The following is an 18979-nucleotide window of genomic DNA, read 5'->3' as shown; positions in this document are numbered from 1 at the left end:
ACTCCTGCAATCTGCCTGGCGCCCGCCGGGAGAAGGGCGGCGGGAAGTCGCTTCCTGCGCCCCCTGCTGGAGCGGAGGAGGAACTGAACCTCCGCCCGCCTCACCCTCGACGCGTGGAATCAGGGATTCCAGGCGCTGGAAAGGCCCGGCACTTCAGGCCAACCACCTCCGTTTTCTCACTCAGGGCTGATTACTAAGCAGCAAGCAGTGGCCCTGAGAAAAGGGACTTGGCCAAGGTCACACTGAGAGTGCGTGAGAAAGAATCCAGATGTCCTGGTTCCCAGCGTACTTGACCACCCTGTCCCAATTCAGTAAGTATTTATATTGAGTCCCTGCAGTGTGTGCCCAGCACTGTGCAATGTGCTGTAGGGAAAATGGGCCAAGAAGGAAAAAATAGTCCCTGCCTCACCCCTGATCTTCTAACCCTGAGAACTCTACACAACAGTCACCAGGCTACTCAGAGCTGCTGGACACGTAGTGCTCTTTTGTGCTCTGTGCTCTTGCTTGCATTATGCATTCTGCTTGGAATGCCCTGCCTTTTCTCCCCTGCTAATCCTTAAAGCCCCAGCTCAAATGTTACCTCCTCTGTGAAGCCTTCCCTGACTCCCAAATGAGTCTTACATATTCCTGCTCCAGTAGAAAGTATATTATGGCGCTTAACTTGTTCAACTTAAGTCAACTTATTAGATATCACATACCATTCTTTCTCCCTCTTTTCTCTGTTTTCCAGACAAGTGGGTGCTGATCTTGGACATGTTAACATTTTTTTTTTTAATATTCAGAGGAAAACACAAGATTGCCAGTTTCTTATTTTGCCAAATGAAGACATTTTTTCTTCATTTTATTTTATTTTATTTTATTTTATTTTATTTTATTTTATGTTTATTCATTTTTGAAAGACAGAGACAGCAAGCAGGGGTGGGGCAGAGAGAAAGGCAGCCATAGAATCTGAAGTAGTCTCCAGGCTCTGAGCTGTTAGCTCAGACACAGCCCAACGCTCAGGAACTCACGAACCGGGAGATCATGACCCCAGCCGAAGTCAGACGCTCAACCGACTGAGCCACCCAGGCGCCCCTAAACTCTATTTTATAAAAGGAAGCACATTTTCATATAAAAATGATAAAGGCATAATCTCTTAATAAAAAAAACATTAAATATATTTAGCTTTATGGAAAAACTCATTACATTGAACTCTGGGGGAAAAGTAAAACTAAAGTAGGTGGAAGAAAGAGGAAAGGTGAAAGAACCCAAAAAGAAGGAAAGGAGTAAAGAAGTTGGGGGAAATAGGTAGTTGTCACACACAAGCCCCAAACAGTCTTTGTCGTGCCATGTCCACCAATGCAACTTAAAATGAAAACAACTGAACCACTCCTTTAAAATTTTATATTGTCTTGCTTCAGTTATTTGGTTACCTGACTGTTGAGTGTGCCTGTCTTCTTTCATTTAATTTAAAAATCATGCATGTGAGGGTGATAATGGGTTGACTTGTGGTCTCCAAAGCACCATTCCCAGTGAGCCTGAATGGGCCATGGCTTAGTCCTCACAAACAAGAGACTTAATTGTCCAAATGAAACAGGAGTCAAGAGCTGCATAATAATGTAGGTACTCAAGGGGCAACTGGGTGGCTCAGTCCATTGAGCATCCAACTCTTGATTTCAGCTCAGGTCATAACCTCAGGGATGTTGAGTTTGAGCCCTGAGTTGGGTTCTGTGCTGACAGTGTGGAGCCTGGCTGGGATTCTCTCTCTCTCTCTCTCTCTCTCTCTCTCTCTCCCTCCCCCACTCTCTCGCTCTCAAAAATAAATAAACTTAAAAAAAATAATGTAGGTACTCAGGTAATAGCACCAGAAGCTATTAATAAGAAGCTAGCAAAATAGTCTAAACATATATATTTTTTACACATACTGTAATAATAGCACAGTGTTTTTCAAACTGGAGTCTAATGACAGAGCTATGAAGTTTTTACAAATATGTTTTACTTTTACATTTAATTTTAAGCATTTCCTGGAGTGTCTGGATGACGAATGGTAACTAATAGCTGCCACATAATTAGGACATGTATTTGAGCCTGTTTTAAAAATCAAGCTGGCAACAATACTACTTTAATTGTCATGGCCTAGTGAGAAAATAAATTAGGTGTACCTCTTACTTCATGGCTGACTATACAGATGAAGATTTTCTGGTAGTTTGGAAAAGGAAAGTGATGGGAAAGCTGAGTCCTCACAAGACTCACATACAAGCCTCTTAAAGGCCAAGAATGCACGCTGGCCACTCAGTAGTATGTTCAGGTTTCTAAGAGCAGTTTTGTCTCAGTAAATATCATGTACCACAGCAAATTAATATTTTTTATTTGTGCACAATTTATAAATTTCCTTTGGTGTTAAATTTGTATAAGAGCTTTATGAACAGCAGAGTTTCTATTTAGTTTTATATTTGTTTACATTTAAGAAATATTATTAAAAGAATTTATATAAATGCTTGAGTCTAAGAGAATGTTTTTCCTTTAAAAGAAGTCCCTCCAGTATATTTTTCAGTTGAGAAATACTAATTAGATATTGAGAGCAGTAAACAGAGTATGTGCACTGTGTATATAACTTTTACTTAAATATATGGTAATAATGTATTAATACATCTTTACCAAGCTCTTAACCATTAAGAGCTCATGACTGTTGTGCATCCTCCCTCCTTGCCCCACTTTAATTTATTTGTATTGTCCCTTGGGTGTATCTAGTCTGAACGAATTTACCCAGTTCATCTCTCCCTTCCTTTCTCCACCAATATCTTTCCTAATTCCTGTTTCTCTGAAAACATAGATATAGTAGTTCCCTACCTTCTGTGAGGGTTTGGGCCTGCAAAGAAACTCCAAGGTGATCTGCCTTCTTCAGATGCATAATTTACCTCCCAGAGAGCTGATGGGCTCCAAGAGGGTTGTGGAGAGACTGAACAAGATTGAGAATTGTCAACCAATCTTTATCATTTTGGTTACTTTTGGATAGAAATATATTGGACTTGACCCAATGATCTATAGTCTAACCCTTGTAATTTTTTCATGTGATTGATGTATATGTATGTGTATGTGTGTATCTATATTTGTATCTGTATCTACATGTACATCTAGATATATAAAGTGTGTGTATATATATATACATTATACACACACACACACATATATATATATACACAAATATATACAAATATATACAAATAAATAATTAGCTCCCCAAATATCACCAACACAACCTACAGATAAAATGAAATTTGAATGTATTATTTGTCACAGTTCAGTTTGTGGTCTACTTCTAAGCTAGGAAAGCCAAGTGCCCATATTACACCAAGTGAATAGATCTCGGCCCCAATCGAAAGAGTCTGTCAAAGCAGGTATGAGATTGTTCTCCAAATTATGTAATTTCTGATTTTTTGGTTTATTTCCTGTATTTTCAGTAGTATCAAATATCTGAGAGAGGTCTGCAGGGATATAAACACAAAATTCTACTATTAAAATTGCCCACGCTCTCCCTAAAGAAACCAGTCTTATATCTAAGCAGCTCTATTCTGAACCACCACCTGTTCAATTTCATGAACTTTCGGATCAAAAAGTTCTATAGTCTTGGGGTGCCTGGATGGCTCAGTCAGATAAGCATCTGACTCCTGATTTCAGCTCAGGTCATGATCTCACAGTTTGTGGGTTCGAGCCCTGAATCAGGCCCTGCACTGACAGTGTGGAGCTTGCTTGGGATAGTCTCTCTTCCTCTCTCTATCTCTGCCCCTCCCCCACTCTCTCTCTCTCAAAAATAATAAATAAACTTAAAAAAAAGTTCTATAGTCTTTGTGGCTATGTTAGTTTCCTAAGGCTGCTGTAACAAATTGCTGCAAATATGGTGGCTTAAAATGAAAGACATTTATTCTCACAACAGTTCTGGAGTCTAGAAATCTAAAATCTGTCAGGACCACACTTGCTCTGGGAATTCTAGAGATGAAATGTTCCTTGCTTCTTCCAGCTTCTGGGGGATGCACTGGCATTCCTGGGCTTGTAGCTCCATCACTCCAATCTCAGCCTTCATCTTCACATTACCTTCTGTCTCTGTCAAATCTCCCTCTGCCTCACTTTTATAAGGACAACTGTCTTTGTATTTAGGGCCCACCTAGATAATCCAGGATCAGGTCCTTCTCTCAAAATTCTTACTCACATGTTTTTTTTGTTTGCCATTTACAGTAACATTCACTCTTTTGCCGTATTAAATAATAGTCACATGTTCCAGGGATGATGACGTGGAAATAATATCATTAGGGGGATACAATTCAGCCTGTTGCAGTGGCATTGTCAAAACTTCTTGCTATTCTCTGAACCACAGCATGTAGGATTTGCTCTACTTTCTAGACCTCCTATAAAGCATGAACTTAGGAGGGCTGAGGGGAGAAAAAAGAAATCCAGAAGTCATCTAAAGTACCTAGGGTTTCAGTTCTTTAGTCAGAGACCCCTAACTTTTTTCTTTCTTTCTTGAATTTAATTATCTGCTGATCCTTTTTGCTAGATGACAAACCAATGGGCCCAAATGTATGATATCAGAGACAATCCCAATAATAAAGCCAATTCCCAAAGTTATAGACGAAATATCTGTAAGGATAATTATTGAGCCTATTTTCAGCAAAGATAGTGAATATTACATCTGATTTACAAAAAAATTAATGAAAATAACTTTTATAAAGAAAAAAACTTAAGATATAGCATATAGTAATACAGAGATACAATGTACATTCTATACTATGAATATATCAAACATTCAGGGAGAAACATATTGATAGAATATGAACAATATCAAATAAAGAGATTCATTAAGGCTGGAAGAGGTACAAAAAACTATATTTTAATGGAACTCCATAATTAAGTTTGACGTGCATCCTCAATTAAAAAGCACTGGCCTTGAGATGCTAGATTCAAATTCATAAGATGTAAGTTGTGGTCAAGTAAAAGCTTATAATACTAACTGAAATTATAACTGATAACACTATGTTGCTGTTGCTTAATATTCTCAGGCAAAGCACTACCAGTACTCTGATAAATAGAAACATCATGGAGACTGAGGGCATTGAGAAATCTCTATGTACTTCCCATATAGCATATAATTTCTAAAATTTTTATATTAATATAATGTTTTTCCCATGCAAACTTAACTTGGGGAAGTCTGAGCATCTCTTCAAATTGTACAACTTTTCCCACACAATCATCAGTAGTAACATTGAATAAACCTAACAGTTTCTAGCACCTCTCTTTTTACAAGGTGAAAGAACAAGTTTTTGATTGTCCAGGGACCCTTGGGGAAATGCCGAAGGATAACTATAGGTGCAAAAGATAACCTGAAATTTATTTTATTTCATTTTACATTAAGGTTTAAATTTTAGGAAAGAAAAAATGAAAATTTATCAGGAGATTTGAGCACTTAAAATAGAATAGTTAGTGCCAAGAAACATTATTTGGCTATTCGTATGAAGGGAACAATAAAACATTTAAAGATAAACATAGAGGGTAACACGATTGTCAAGAACCTTAGCCCTTACATAGGTGAAGAAGCTTTGTTTTCTTAAATAACTGAGAACACAATGAGGTCAACATAAAGCACAAAAAATTATTCTGATAAAACATGGAATCTTTTTTTATCTAGGCAGAGTACACAGAATAACCCTTCATATTGTAGGTGAAAGAAATAAACAGTAAACCACTGTCTTGAGTGTCTTGTACTGTGCTAGACTCTAGAAATACAAAGTGAATGTGACATACTCTATACCTTCCAAATTTTACATTCTAGGTAAGGAAACAGATATGGTAAAAAAGAAAAAAAAGTGAAAAATGTGGCAGATTGCTAGTTGTCTATCACATGCGCTATCTCCTCATTCTAAGTGACAAAACCTGATTTTGTTGGGGGTGGCTATACACTCAAATAGGGCGAAATGTAATTTCTCAGCCTTCCTTTCAGATAGAGGAGCCCATGTGACTATATATAGGCCAATTGTATGGAGGTGGAAGATGTTGGTTGGGCTTCCTAGGAAACTTCATAATTGAGTCCATGCGTATGTGTGTGTGCACATGTATGCACTGGGGTGGGAAGAGGAAGATTGATGGTGCTTATGAGGCTGCTAAGGTGGGAGGTCATTTTGCATTACCTTCTTATTTATCCTTGCCTAGGACATGGATGTGATGGCTGGAGATAGAGCAACCATATTGTTACATTGAGGAAACTTCAAGCTACAAAGGCAGAGCTTGAGCTTGGAAAATATAGCAGAAAGATGAAAGCATCCAGCCACCATAACAATATTGAACTGCCTACCTTTGGATTTCTCTTACGGGATAGAAAAATCATGGGTTTCTTAATGACAGCCAAAACAATTCCTAACTGATGCAATACATAATTATAATACACTGGGATGTAAAGTCTAAAAGCGCTATGTAAAGAGGATGTAAAGTCTAAAAAGACCTATGAATGCACGTTTAAGGTAAGGATGAATTCTGTCTGGGAGAAAGATTGGTAAGGGTTTTGCAGGGGGAATAACATTTGGCCTGGGCTTTTAGAATATGAGTAGCTTGCCCACTAGGCTAGGAAAGATGTACATTTTAGATGAAAGAACGTGGCACTGAAATTCACTATCATTTCTGTGGTGAAACTGGTGAATTTTGAAAGAGATTACGGACTTAGAAAACATTTCTGATTAGAAATGGATGATGTGATATTAGTTATATATAATCATGGAAACCTTTAAGGGTTGATGGCCAGAAATATTTTGAGAAATACCAACAAAGGGGACTATTATAATAAGATTTACATATTTTCCCTCATACACTTTTCTTATTTTTGAAAAAGAAATAATTTATAATCTTCTCCTATAATTGTGTACATCCTAATGTTCAAGTGCTTTAAAATTTTTAATGAGTGGATAATTTTCCATTCTTCAATTGCTCTTAACAAACTTTCATTTAACCATTGTTACAGATAAGTTAGGAAACTCATCTCCTCTTCAGTATATGTCTCTGTTAAACACGTAAGTATAGTATTCTTTCCTATGCTATATTGCAAATCTTGCACACAACTAAAATACTATATAAGTCCTATAAATACTGAGATTTATCTGACTAATGTAGAAAGTACTTTTTGGAAACAACAGACATTTCTCAGATCAGTACACATTTTCAATTAATGATATTTTCTTCTTATGAAATAGACAATGTTTATTTTAGTTGCCAAATCAAAAGCAATCACTTAAAAGTTCCTCCATACTTTAGATTTTTTTCGAGGGAAGAGATAATCAACATATTTTGCAAAATAACAAATGAAAAGAATTAAAATAAAAAATTACATGTAAATAGATATATGTAAATCAATAAAAAATAAGTAAAAAGGAAACTAATTATGAGAAGTCACACAAAAAGGAAAGTATTCAAATATAGATAGAAATAGATTTTCAGATACATTTGTGTGCTAATTTAGGTGGAAGTTAATTTAGAAGATAATCTCAGTGAAAATTATTGTCTTGGCATTTTTATTGTAAGCCAGAACAGATTTAGTCAACTGAGATTGGTTATGGGTGGCTATACAAAGGGATATATAATAGGACATACATATTGGAGGATAAACACTGGACGAGATGCCAGAGGTTATGGAATCTGAATCTTTGCAAATGTAAATTTTAAAAATCTGGTCATTTTCTGGGCGCCTGGGTGGCTCAGTCGGTTAAGTGTCCGACTTTGGTTCAGGTCATGATCTTGAGGTTCGTGGGTTCGAGCCCTGTATCAGGCTCTGTGCTGACAGCTCAGAGCCTGGATCCTGCTTTGAATTCTGTGTCTCCCTCTCTCTCTGCCCCTTCCCTGCTCATGCTCTGTCTCTCTCCCAAAAATAAATAAACATTATTTTTTTTTTAAATCTGGTTGTTTTCAACCTGAACATTACTCTTAACTAATACTTCTATATTTCTACAATATTGAGGTTTATAATGATTACCCCAATATGTCTTCTGAATCACAGAATTATTAAATTAGGATATATTTTTGTTATTTTCAAACTAGTAATCTGGTCTGTTTTTTAACTCTTCTAGATTAATCAGTGCATCCTATCAGGCATCCAAATTTGGGCTTATTCTTTGGCCATCTTCAATAACAGTTTACAGTTTACAGAAATAAAACAGCCAACAGCTGATAAACAAATTTAAGATTCATGCTATTGAGCAGGAATATCTATCACAAGAGAATAATAATCTAGCCAAAAGTTTAAGAAATGCTATATAGCATTTTCCCATAATTATAAGAATTTTTGACATTCTGTAGTGACAAAGAATTACAATGAAGTGTGAACAAATATACCTTTATTTATGATTTGATAGAATGTGGTCTGTTGGTGTCAGCAAGACAAAAGATATTAGGAATTGGCTGGGCTTCATTGTCATTTGAATTATGTCATAGGTCCAATTTTGATTTGAGGGGCCCTGTCTAGTTTCATAATTCACCACTGGCTTCCCAGAGATGGATGACTCTTCTGCTTACAATGGGGGTTTGGTCTGGTCAGGGAAAGGGAGGACTACGGAGGGCCTTCTTTACTTAGTCCTCTGATAAACCTGAGATAAGAATGAGTCTTGGGGGCACCTGGGTGGATCAGTCAGTTAAACGTCCTACTCTTGATCTCGGCTCAAGTCATGATCTCACGATTCATGAGATCAAGCTCTGCATCAGGGTCTGCACTGACAGCATGGAGCCTGCTTGGGATTCTCTCTCTACCTCTCTCTCTGCCTCTCCCTTGCTCACACTCAGTCTCTCCCTCTCTCAAAAATAAATAATAAACATTAAAAAAGTTAAAATAAAATAAACTTAAAAAAAAGCACGAGTCTTAGAGAGTGTTGTTTGAAGTGCAGCCTGAGAGGAAGTGGTTCTTATGTAAGTGATTTATTAACGAAGTGCTCTCATGTAAAGGGAAATGAAGGAAGCAGGACAGGGCAAGGAGGAAAACAACTAAGCCAGTTGGAGACTAGCTTTATCTTTACCCCACAAGGAGCACTGGAGTAGGATTTGCGCCCACAGAATTGGTCCACCTTGAGGCAGAGTGGCTGGCATTATGTACCCTCATCATCATTCAGTCACTGACTGCAGGTTGCAGGGGTGTGTAAGGAGTGGGAGTGTGGCAGAGTACTGAAGCTCTTATTCTGCAGAGTGCAATTCTATAGAGAAGGAAGAAGCTGTAGTTAGCAGCTAATACCCAGAGCTGCTGGGGGATGGGTCCATCTGCCCTATAAAGGAGGCCTGAACTGGTCACTAGCAGTGTATGTACACTACAATATAGAAACACTGTCATTTGTTTAAAAAAACTTTTTTAATGTTTATTTTATTTTTGAGAGAGAGAGAAAGAGACCGCGTGAGTGGGGGAGGGGCAGAGAGCGAAGGACACACAGAATCTGAAGCAGGCTCCAGGCTTCAAGCTGTCAGCTTAGAGCCTGACAAGGGGCTCGAATCCACAAACCATGAGATGCTGACCTGAGCTGAAGTTGGACGCTTAACCAACTGAGCCACCCAGGCGCCCCAAAACACTGTCATTTGTGTGTTAGGATGCCAGATCAGCCCTTAAGAAACATGTAACTGAAACATACTACAGAAAGTATTGCAGAACTTGAACACTGAAACTATGTATGGTTTCTAAAACACTGAAACTATGTAGTGTTTCTAAAAATATGTTCTGAGAATCACTAGGAATGCTGGGAACACATCTCCCTTTCTAACACTGGGTTAGGAATATTCTCCCCACTCACCTTTCTTTTTGCGAAGCAGTTGCAGCTGGTGGTGGCTTCAGTGATCAGGGCAACATGCCCAGAAGTGAAAGCTGGGTTGGTTAGGAGACCAGGTTGGTTAGAAGAATTTAATATAGATGAAGTCTCTGGAATTAGGATATGGAGTTTAAGGTGAAAGGAGCTATAAGGGCAGGGTCTCTTGTCTGAGATCTTCATCCCAACCTCCCCTCTTCGTTTATTTCTACTGACCCTAGAGGCACCCTTGTCTGCTTGTCTTTCTTTTGTCAACACTTTTGCTTTGCACCAAGACCTCTATTTTTCCTGGCCTCTAGAACTAAACTTCTTGTAGCTTTACCCCTGCACTGACATTTTCTAATAGTTTGATAGCTAAAAATATTGAAGAAAATTAAGTAAAATGTCTTCTTATGCTATTTCTCTCCTTTTTTCTTTTAAAACTTAGCCTCTTTAAGTAGAAGACCAAGGCCAGTCATACATGCTATTGTGGGCATTGGAGGGGAAAAAAGACAAGAAGTTGATTCTTCTACAATTCCAGCCCAGAGGTTTCCTGGGTGTGCAGAATAATGGGTTCTAAAGTGCCAAGAGGGAGTGAGGAAGGTCGGGGATCTGCAGCAGCAATAGGGGGTGGGTATAAAGCAGTACTTGATTTACCTTCAGCAAACTTGGGATTTACCTTCTCCTTCCCCTGCCTTTTTAAACCATCACCAGTCCTTCTGGGGAAAAAAAAAACACATTATAAACTGCCTGAGGATAAGCTGGGAAGTGGGAGTGGATGGGTGTAGAGCAAGAACAAGACTGTGGGTACTGTAGGCTCTGAAAGAAAGGAGGAAATTACCTTTTTAGTTTTCATCTGGGGTAAAAGGAGATTTCCCTGTGCTCTTGGGCTGAGGTAGAAACACCTAGTTCTACGAACGGCAAATATGAAAATTACTACCGCTTTGGCTGGAGTCAGAATAGTATATTACAGAGCCTCTTGATGCTGTCCTAAAACAAAATCTTTGATAATATCTAAGCTTTACAGGTCAGGTGAGGTGGGGATCCTGCATTTTCATCTCTGGTGGCCTTAGGCAGTAATGTGGACTGTGTAGCACACTGGGGCACAATAAGTGACCTGGTTATGACTATTGCTATTTTGGTCATCCCCTTTGCTGCCAGCCTTCAAGAGAGAGACTCTTGCTTTATTGCCTGCTGCCCTTCTGCCTCTGAAGAAAACCTAGCCTTCCTGACCTGCACAGTATTGAGGCAACTCTTGGGAGGTGGGAAACACACAAAAATAATTTATTGCCATTTTCCCAGTGATATTTGAGAAAGACCAAGACATATTTGAATTCATTTTAGGTTAAGTATTGGCTCTATTTGTTACTGACTCTGTGACTATGGGAAAATTACAGAGTTATCTGATATCTTACTGACCTGAATTTTCTTAGCTGCTTTAGAAAAACAAAGAGGAGGAAAGGGAAGGATAATACTTTTAACTACCACAATAATTGTGAGGATAAAACAAACAAACAAAAAACAATGGGTTCAAAGCAATTAACATTGTACCTGGTCCATAGATGCTAAAATGTTAACAATTATTACCATTTATTTATTAGCTAGAAGGCCTTAGCTGAGAAGACATCACCCTCAAAGTGATAATTAAAATTTCTATTTCAGTATGCTGCTTAACTCTTCCAGGCAATGTTCTAGGTGCTGCTCACACACCTAGAACTGTTAAAATTCTCACTACAACTTTAGAGGTAGGTACTACTACTATACCCATTCTACAGATTAGAAAGCCAAAGAAAGCGTGCGTATATCACTTGCCCAAGATTCCACGTATGGAAAGTGGTAGAGTGGAGATCCAAACCCAGAAAGTCAGGTCTAGAAAGTACCTGCTCTTAATCATTGAGGTAAGCGGTTAAATAATCAGACAAGAACCAAAAGGAGATTGGGAATGTAGGATAGAAAGGGCACAGGTTCAAGATGAACAGTCATAAACTACAAAGTTAGAGTTTGGGTTGGTCCAGAAGCTTAAAGCATCGTTATGAAACGTTCAGGTTATGAACAAGTAAGTTAAGCTCCTATTTAAAAATGATTGGTAAACTTACAAGTCAATTTACAAGCAAACTGAGAAAACTTAGTCACATGACTGTGACTAAGAGGACAAGCATGGTCTTTTATTTCGTTTACTAGATAAATGACCTGGATCTCCCAACAAAGCAATCTGCGCAAGGGAAGTGTCTATGAGACAATGAATTTAGACGCGAAGGGGTTAATGCTGTTTTTTGTTTTTTTGTTTTTTTTTTTTTTGCGCGGGGCGGGGGTAATGGATGGGCGGGGTGGGGAGAAGGCGAAGAGGATTGTGGGAACCCCGTTTTACGTCGCCCCACGGGCGCTTGGGAAATATGCAGTGCGATTGTCTATTATGACCAACTCTTATTGAGGGCTATGGCGGGGTGGAGTATGGTCAATGACGCCCGAGCTGCTTCCGAGGCCGCAAGGCAGGGACCTTCGGCCGCCAGCCAGAGACCAGATGAGATGGATGTTTATAGCACTTCTTTAGGGCTGAAAGCGTAGACACATCCTGCCTCCAACCGCGAAGGGAGAGGGGAACGGAAGTGAGACGGGATGAGGATTAGAGAGAATTGACAGACTGACGGACCAGCGGCTAGAATTGCGTCGGTGTCGGAGAGTGGCTTGAAATATGTCCTGCAGCTGTTGTATTTGAGACGTGTAAATTTTCTGGTTATTTGGAGATTGGGGAGGCGGTGAACAGATGAATGGAGGGTAAAAGCTGGGCACCAGCATCTACGAATCATACCTATACGGGATGATTTTATTGAAATGATTTTGATGGGTCCCTGGCTTCAGATTCTACTTCTGATGGGTTGATTGATTCCCTTTAACAAATTATCAAGTGCCCAGTCTGTGCTGGGTACTGGACTAGAGGCTCTGGGTGAGGAAAGGAGTTAGTCATTATCCTCGATATTTAAAGCCTGTCAGTTACTATATGCATTTGAAGACAATCAATTACAATACAAGAAGACAGAGATAGAAAGTGTTTTGAAAACGTACTGGGGCCACCAGTCTGACCTGAGGGTGCGATCTAGGACGCTCTTTGATGTGGTGATTTGACATATACTTCGAAGATAAAATAAGTAGGGCGAAACTATAAAATTTTTGCAAGCATGTTACATGCCTGTTTAGTTCAGGAGCAGCTACCTGGAGAACTGAGTAGCACTTAAGGCCCAAACTAGTTCATTCTTGCTGAGAGCAGTTGTGCCATCACAATGGCACTTTCAGGGCCCCTGCTGGAGAATCAGTCTTATCTGAGAGCAAGGCCTCCCTTTGCACGTGGAGCCTGCAAGCTCTGAGTAGAAATACAATGCAGGACTCAAGGCCACTCTGCCCTAAGCATTTGAAACACTTCTGTGCCAGTTATTTGGTTTTCCAGCAAATTCAGCTCACATCATGAATTGTGCATCCACCTGAAATCCTAAGTAACGTTTTAAGACATCTGAATCATTAAACCTGCTGCTTTATTTACCAGAGAAACAACAGTGTAGCAGACAATCTAAGTAAGTGGTTCCCAAACTTTTTTGTGCATCAGAATCAGCTGGAGAACTTGTTAAAACACAGATTGCTGGGTCCTACCCACAGAGTTGATGATTGAGTGGGTCTTGGGTCGGCCCCCCCAATTTATATTTCTAACAAATTCCCAGGAGATACTACTGGTACTGAGTTCTCACAGAGAACTACTGGTCTAAACAGAACTGACATTAAACTCTAAAGGACATCTCTAGGGAAGACCAGATATCCTCCTAAAGGTTAGATACATCTGAATTAATTCACAGGAGATATGAAATAAAATGGATTTGTTTTTGTTGTTTGTATGTTTTGAGTGGAGGAACAAAGATGAATCTTCCTGAAGAAAGCAAGGTTTGCATCAGTTTTTTTTCTTCACAAATAAATATCAGATTTCCTTGCACCATAAATTGTTTAAAAAACAAAGTAGCTATTTTCTTTTCAGATTCCTTGCTCAGTTATAATCAAGTAGCTAGGTATTTACAATGGAACTCACAACCTAACATGTGTCATCACCACAAAAAAAATGAGATGTTCCTAATTTCTTGTAATAAATTATGTTTGATTTTAAAAGTAAAAAAAAAATTGTGACAGTCTAATCAACAGAGATGAGTATAAGGAGCTAGAATTGATGTGTGATGAGTAGGGCTTTTTCATCCTCAGTGAAACCCCCACCATTCTCAGAAGAAACAGTTTATTCACTGTAGAGCACAGATAGAACCAGGAATCTTGCTGTGCCAGAACTTAATTTGAAACCTTCCTTTAGAGAATGTCCTAAACAGTCTCTTGGAGGGTGATGGTCCATATTTCTATCTACTTTCCAAATCCCTATCGTGAGCCCAAAAAAGGCCAAGATACGTTTTTAGGAATGTTAGTAATCATTATAGACCCCTGTCAGTGTTGAACCCTAAATCTCTCTCCAGGAAAGTTTTAAAACAAAACTCCATAACCAAACATGCACACATAAAACACACAAAAAAAGTCCAAACTGGACTGAGTCTATTTTGAGCCTTTGTAAGAAGTATCAAGCTGCTAGGATGACCAGTACTCTGGATGTTTCAGAAATCTACGGATCTGTTATATTCACATCCCAAGGGAGTCAGCAGGACACTATGCGGGGTGCAGTTTTCCTTAATCCTTTTAGGATTCCTGATTGAGTCTGAAAACTAAACTGAAAAAAAAAACAGACTAACAGGAGAGAAGTGTACAAATGTAATATACACAGACTAATAGGAGAGAAGTGTACAAATGTAATATAAGTCTTACATGACACAGGAGCCTTGTAAGGAAATAAAGACCCTAAGAAACAGACCTGAGTATTTTATGCTAGGTTTGATGAAGAGTGGACAGTCATGGAGGAATATGATAATGAGTATGAAGCAAGTGTAATAAACTGGAGGACACTTAGCAAAGGCCTGTTTCTTAGGATTCTTCTCAGCATCCCTTTGTCTTTGAATATAAAGATACTCCTTTCTACATGCTATAGGGAGGCCATCTCTCACATGAGGGTGACTTGTTTCAGAGGATGGCAGGGCGGGGGGGATCAAAGTGAGCTTTCTGCTTCTGCCATCTTTTCAAAATGCTTTAGCTTAAAGCATTCAATATGCTAAGGTACCATATTTTGGGATAGCATGTTCTGAACCCCCTCAACACTCATACATACAACTTGAATATTAATCACATTTTGCTGATGGTCGGTGAGCCTCTCACTTATATTTGTGCACTGATTCCTCCTCTCCACACCAGTTTTCATCTCTACCTAATCTGCACCTAGTCTTATAGAGAGTATAATTTTCTATGAAATGTGAGGAAATAAAAAGAAATAAAACAAATCTATGTTAGGTTGGACTATACATTGCTATATCCTAAGTGATTTGTAGGTAGGAATGATTGAATTTTGTTGCTTGAACACTCAATATCTCATAGACTCTGAGAGCAGACAGATGGAAAAGAATCTGGGGCCATGTAACAAATGATTTCTCCACAATTCAAATTCAGACAGGATTGATTCCAATTCATACTCCTTGCTTGCTGCAGCTGATTCTCTAAACAACTTTAAATCAGTAAGTGTCTCTAACCTGAGTTAGAGTGGGGTTTCAGATCAGGCACTTAACCACAAGGCTATGGCAGTCATTTGGAACTGCCTTTCCAAGGATGAGAGTCCCTACATCAAGTGAGTGAGAATTGTAAATAAATTAGAGAATAATGAAGAACTCGCTAGCAGAAATACATTCCAGAATCTGGTATCTGAAACTGAAAAGTCAGTTGGCAAGTGCATGTCTACTTAGCTTTTCCCACAGCAGAAGCAGAGGCTTAAGCATCTATATGCCTGCAGCTAGGTTGTCCTTAGGTCCTGTGACCATCATGGGGATAGAGCATGTTATCATGATAACTTTTCTGCACTTAATAAGGTGATGAGAAAACCTGGAGGATTTAATATCATATAAATATAATTTTTAACTCTAAGGTAATTTTAATAGCTTTTGGAGGTCTAAGGAATGCAAATAATTGTCTTCCAAAACTAAATGGTAAAAGAACCAAATCCAAGTCTGACTGAAAGCTGGAGTTCAGCCGACAAGAACTGACCTTGCCAGAAATATATTCACTAATTTCAAGATCCTTAGAGGAGTTGTCAGTGCCCTCTAGCTAAAGACCACCAGGAACATACCTGTGGTTTAACAAGTTGGGTTGATTACTCAGTGCATTAAGGAAGAGTGCACATTGTGGAGAACTTGTGGGGTGTCTCAGAGGATGTTAGGAAAAATTGATTATAGGTTTTGGACTTGTGTTAGGTGATTTGGGGGAGGATTTAAAGAAGTGAGTGTTTTCTCTGGATTGGATTGTTAGGAAGTAGCAGAATATAGAGATAATGCTATAACTGGTTATCTTAGTGAATCTTATCTAGAAGGAGGATAGACTTGAACAAGGCTAATTGCTAAAGTAGCAGTGGTCGCCATTAGCCAGGATAGAAGAATATTTGGTCATTTTGTGGTTTGGTCAAAGTTCATGTTCTGTATCTTTTCAGACATGATTATGCAGTGGTCTTGCTTTTGTCTCAGTCACAGTGGTGATAGAGTGGCCTTGTCTGATATTAATGGCCCATGAAATTGTTTTACACTAAGAACATCAAAGCCTAGCTGTGAGGGCTAGGCTAGCTGCCATACATCAGTGTCTGCTTTTCTTAGAGTGATCAGTGTTGGGTCCAGCAGACTGTAAGGAACCAAACTCCCTTTCTGCCAGGAGCCATATATAGCAGAAAAATGGTTAGATCTGTTCAACAGGAAAGATTGGAGAGTGGATGTAGATGTGGCTGAAAGCATCTGCGTACCCTCTAATAGAACTTAAAAGCCTCAGTGAAACTAGTAGTCTCCTGAGGTTGTTTTTTCTTAAACAAAAAATCAGATCAGAGTATACTTAAGCAAGATAAGTATATGGGAGAATGTAGCAGATTGTATTTTTGTATATGGCCACAACAGTATCTCCCATCCCACGTTCTTCTATAATGTGATCTTGCCACCCTTCCATTGAGAAGTAGGGTTGATGTCCCTTCTTCTTTGAATCTGAGCAGACTTTGATTGGACTGAGCAATAGAATCAGGAAAAATGAGACCTATGACCTCTGAGGCTAGGCCATCGGAAGCAGTGCAGCTTCTGCCTTACTTTCAAGGGCATTGACTTGGGGTGCCTGGGTGACTCAGTCGGTTGGGCATCTGGCTGGGGCTCGGGTCATGATCTCACAGTTTGTGAGTTTGAGCCCTGCGTAGGGCTCTGTGCTGACAGCTCAGAGCCTGGAGCCTACTTCTGATTCTGTGTCTCCCTCTCTCTCTGCCCCTTCCCCACTAACGCTCTGTGTCTCTCTGTCCCTCAAAAATGAATAAATGTTAATTTCTTTTCAAAGGGATTGTCCTGTAGAGTCTTGAGCTGCCTTGTGAGAAGTCTGACTACCCTGCCATACTTTGAGAAAGCCCAGGCCCATGTTTAAGTCACCTATGGGTCCTCCAGTCAGCAGTCCCAGCTGAGGTTCTACCTACTAACCAACATTAACCAGGAGACCTGTCAATAAAGACACCTCCAGGGGCGCCTGGGTGGCGCAGTCGGTTAAGCGTCCGACTTCAGCCAGGTCACGATCTCGCGGTCTGTGAGTTCGAGCCCCGCGTCGAGCTCTGGGCTGATGGCTTGGAGCCTGGAGCCTGTTTCTGATTCTGTGTCTCCCTCTCTCTCTGCCCTCCCCCGTTCATGCTCTGTCTCTCTCTGTCCCAAAAATAAAAAACGTTGAAAAAAAATTAAAAAAAAAATAAAGACACCTCCAGATCATTAAAGCTCCCAGCCATTGAGTCTCCTAGCTGAGGCCCCAGACATCATGGAGCAGCAACAAACTATCCTGCTGTACTCTGTCTGAGCTCCTGAAACACAGAATCAGAGAATTCTGATTTAATACCACTGTTTTGGATTGATTTATCGCAAAGCAATAGTAATCCAATTAGAGGAAGAACGTTTGGTTAAAACCAAAGGAATGGAGTAAAAGGAGCAAAGAAGGTAGTTGGTAGAGGGAAATCAGGCTAGTAGCAAAGCAATTAGCTTTGCTGCTTCTGCTGGGCTCTTTAGTCCCTGAGACCCAGAGTGGACAGAACTGTACAGGAGAAGGAAGCATGGGAAGAGAAGGTATCCAGTATGCTAAATGAAACTTCTGCATATAATGTGCACCTCCTTTTTATGTATGTATGTATGTATGTATGTATGTATGTATGTATGTGAGCTTCACACACAATGCAGAGCCCAATGTGGGGCTTGAACTCACAACCCTGAGATCAAGACCTAAGCTGAGATCAAGAGTCAGATGCTTAACTAACTGATCCACCCAGATGCCCCTGCACCTCTTTTAAAATATGATCTTGGGGCGCCTGGGTGGCTCAGTCGGTTAAGCGGCCAACTTTGGCTCAGGTCATGATCTCACGGTCTGTGAGTTCAAGCCCCGCGTCGGGCTCTGTGCTGACAGCTCAGAGCCTGGAGCCTGTTTCAGATTCTGTGTCTCCCTCTCTCTGACCCTCCCCCATTCACGCTCTGTCTCTCTCTGTCTCAAAAATAAATAAACGTTAAAAAAAAAAATTAAAATATGATCTTGAACTATTTGTTTAACTGAAAATTTTGACTAAAATTTGACTAAAAGTGTGTGGGTGTTTTTTCCCTAAGAAAAAAAGTAGTAATATTAGTACATTGATTAGTAAACTAGTCAATGAATAACAAAATGTAATATTATGGTTGCCTATGATAACAATCCTTTGAGGAAATCCCATGAATCATTTTCAGTCAGTTATCTTCAGTTATTTATTAAAAATCATGTCGACTTTACTATGGTTATATGAAGGTTTGCCTGAGAATACTTTGAGGTGTTTATGTAAGAACCTTTGATGGAATTAGTGTTGAAACTGTCTGTTAAGACTGTTAGCTCTTTAATCTCCCTTGGTAACAGTACTTAGTAAACAAAGGGTAAGGGACATTTGCTTTTCTCTCATTGTATGGGGTCAGAGGAAATCACAAACAATATTGTTTCCAGTGACATGTATAGGAGTTTTATTCTTTTAATCTGGCAGAATCTGGTTTACTTTTAAAGCCTCTGTATGTGTCTATATGTTACAC

Source organism: Neofelis nebulosa, chromosome X (assembly GCF_028018385.1).
Source record: "Neofelis nebulosa isolate mNeoNeb1 chromosome X, mNeoNeb1.pri, whole genome shotgun sequence".
Classification (NCBI taxonomy): domain Eukaryota; kingdom Metazoa; phylum Chordata; class Mammalia; order Carnivora; family Felidae; genus Neofelis; species Neofelis nebulosa.
This window is presented reverse-complemented; position numbering follows the sequence as displayed.